The sequence below is a fragment of the Camellia sinensis genome, chromosome 10 (assembly GCF_055761805.1).
Source record: "Camellia sinensis isolate YWXY chromosome 10, ASM5576180v1, whole genome shotgun sequence".
Classification (NCBI taxonomy): domain Eukaryota; kingdom Viridiplantae; phylum Streptophyta; class Magnoliopsida; order Ericales; family Theaceae; genus Camellia; species Camellia sinensis.
Window position 1 is genome coordinate 119609433 of NC_138970.1, and position 3564 is coordinate 119612996.

Below are 3564 nucleotides of genomic sequence, written 5' to 3' on the forward strand. Positions count from 1 at the left end.
CATGAAATTATTTATTATAAAATATTTATATTTAATTTAAATTTTATATGCCTATATACAATATGTATGAATAATTCAAAAAAAAATATTAAAGAAAAAATCAATACTCTACATAATTAGTTTAATATATATCATGTAGAATCAATATATAACAATTACACTTTTATAGCACAATAGATCTGAAAGCATCAAAATACACAAATAATTTAACTAAATCTATTATATATAAGTATTCAAGTGAACTTTTATAGAATGATAAGGGTAAAATTATTAAAATAAATAATTAAAATTAATATTATTTTTTTTTGTAACACATATCATAATATAAAATATCATTACATTAAGAATATCTAATAAAATTAACAATATCTAATCCAACACATATATAAATTAACAATATTTATTTTATTTAGAAATTGGAAAATTTATGTATAAAAAAACAAAAGAAAAGAAAAAAGCGGTGAACTGATAAAAAAGAGCTTTGTTTGGTTTTTTTAGCAAACAAAAAAACCATCCTTCGGGAGATCATATGAAAAATATAACCAATTCTTTTGTTTCCTTGGGCTACTGGCCATCCTTCGGGAGTACTGGGTTTAATATCGATATTTTAGTAACAAACCCAATAAATCTAAAGTGTAGTACTTGGTGGTGTATTGATCTTTTATGAAAAAGGGGTGTGCGCGAGTTGTTTATTTCAAGAATAGACTGGATCCAACTAGTTATACTTTTTTTTTTTTATAGTCAAAAGGGAACTTTATTAATGAAGAAACATGTACAATACAAGTGTTATACATCAATAAAGAAAATGAGCGCAAAAACAATCCTAGGTAAACTTTGCAATCCCAATTATGTTTGCACCACAACCAAACCAAACAATAAAAAAACACACAAAACTAATTCAATAAACCAAGCACCTAACCACTCCCTCTCTCACCTGTTTGAGATTGAAAACAAAGTCATGCACTGTGTAATGCAATCCCACTGGATACTCTTAGAAATTGTCTTGAGAAAAGCTTGGATAGAATCCTTTTCTTAGAAATGAGAAAAAACTGATGCTGAAATTTTCATTTCAAATAAATTTGTGAAATATTTTAAGGTTGTATTTGAATCAAATATTTGATGCAATTAAAATTATAAAGACTAAATTAACACAAAAAATAAACTATAGAGACTATAGGTACAATTTATCTAAAAATATTGACACAAGAAACAAACTTCTGACTATTATATAATTTGTCTAAAAAATTATCTTATATTTCATTCACTAATTGCTACATTAATAGGAAGTTTATAAAATCAGCTTTTAAGTTATTATAGATTAGAAACAGTTGGGATATATGAACAAAACAAAAAGGGAAATAAGAATATTAATGTCCTACATGTACATATAACGTTTGTTGCATAATCTATGTAGAAGGTGAAAAAAAATGCTGAAATTATCTAGTGATATATAATAGTTCTCAAACAAAAATGAGTCAGGAAAAATATTTAACAAGTCAGTCTTTTCCAACAATGCACATTCTAAAATGATATAAAACTAAAAAACAGAAAAGTAATTAAAACACACAAAATGCTATATGAAGTAAAACTGAAGGATGCTTTCAATTCTCATTACCTTAGAAGGAATTGACAAACTCAGTTTGTAAGTTTTCTAAAAACTAGAAGCAGTTAGGACATGAAACCAAACTGAAAAAAAAAAAAAAAAACAAAACAAAACAAAACAAAAGCAGTTGGAACAAAATTTCAACTGCAATATGTGCTCATAGTAAGTCCATAGCAACATGCCTTTAGTTGAGGGGAAAATGAACATGTCAAGTCATCTCAGCCCCACATTATGCAACTATAGCAGACAGGCCATTCAATTGCCTCTTCTTACAAAGCTTCACCAACTCCTCCACCACCCCATCCACCACCTCCTCCTCTCTCATCCTTATTTCATCACTCAATTCTCTCTCTTTCTTCTTCACAGCCTCACCACTTTTCTCCATCACAACCTGTTTGATCACTTTAGCCACTTCTTCTCCTAAAATCTTCCCATTATCATCTCTCATGATCTCCACACCAACACCAATTTCACTCAAGAGCCTAGCATTGATTGGCTGATCAAGGTGCATAGGCACAGATATTATAGGGACTCCAAACTTGATCCCCTCCATTACTGAGCTCCACCCACAGTGGCTCACAAAGCCACCAACGTTTGGATGCTCCAAAATTTTTACTTGTGGGGCCCACCCTTGGATGACCAATCCTCTCCCCCCTACCCTCTCAAGAAACCCTTTTGGGAGTGCCTCCTCAACCCTAGTTTTTTGTCCCACTGGAAACCTAACAACCCATATGAAATTGACATTGCTAAGTTCTAACCCATGAGCCATCTCTTCCATCTCTACCTTGGTGAGAAAATACTCACTTCCAAAGGAAACAAACACGGTTGAGCCTCGGTCCTTCTTGTTGAGCCACTCGGTGATGTGCAAGTGCTCGTCGTCATTGACAGAGGCTTGGACAAGTGGACCGACCGGTACAATTTTCTTTTCAGCTAAAAGGGAGAGGTGATCGATGTATTTTCCTTCAATCTCTCTCGAACTCTTGATCAAAATTATGCTCGATGATTCTTTAAGGGTTTCAAAGAAGCGGTTTTTCTCTTTATAGTAATTTTCAGAAGATTGAATCAAATGAATGAACTTATCTTCCTCATAAGCATTAAGATATATCTCTGGAAAAGGGAAGTCCGTACCTGGATTGTTTTTTTGATTGACAAAAAAGATTTTATTAACTCGGAAAAAAAGTACTTTTCACTATTAAAACAACATTTCTCAACTAGATTCACATATACTCATAGCGAATAACAAAGTCTATACCTGGATTGTCGTAGTGATGAAACATGTAGGAAGTCATTGTAGCGCTGGTGCTTATGAAAACCACAGCCGGGATATCATGCTTAGAAGCGATAATCGGGGCCCATGGTTGAATAGTATCATAGATAAGGAGGTCTGGTTTTAGGGTTTTTAGCATTTTGGAGAAGTTGTGGCGTGACCAATCAAAGGCCTTTTTGAGGGTAGGCATGAGATGGGGTGGGAGGTTCTTGGTTGTGTGGCAATTTGGAGGAAGACTAGGCAAGGTCGGAACATGGAGTTCCACTAGTTGTATGGAATTTGCATCCTTCTCTGTGAGTCTTCTCTTAATGCAACTAAGATTCACCGCTGTTGAACACAAGTATACCATGAAGTTTCTGCTTGAAAGTGTCTTGGCTAGCTCTAGGAAAGGTGAGATGTGTCCATGTGCTAGCCATGGGAACATGAAAACTTTGATCTTTCTCTGCTCACACGCCATTAACTCTCTCTCTTTCTCTCTCTCTGAATGCTCTCTCTCTCTCTCTTCTAGGTGTGTACATCTTGATCCATATTGTTAGATATATAGCAACTGTTACAGGACTAAAATGGAAAATATGGAGGGATTAAATAATTCATTAAGTGTGAATAAAAGGGGAAAAAAGAAAAGAAAAGAAGGAAAGAATAAAAATCATTGGGAATATATTGCAACTGTAGTGATGTATTTTTTATTTAGAAT

The 3564-nt window shown here is 33.3% G+C and overlaps 1 pseudogene; it reads right to left on the bottom strand.

Annotated features, from left to right (window-relative positions):
- Positions 1–1832: 1832 nt before the first annotated feature.
- On the bottom strand, positions 1833–3297 carry LOC114323583 (beta-D-glucosyl crocetin beta-1,6-glucosyltransferase pseudogene; annotated as a pseudogene).
- Positions 3298–3564: the final 267 nt, after the last annotated feature.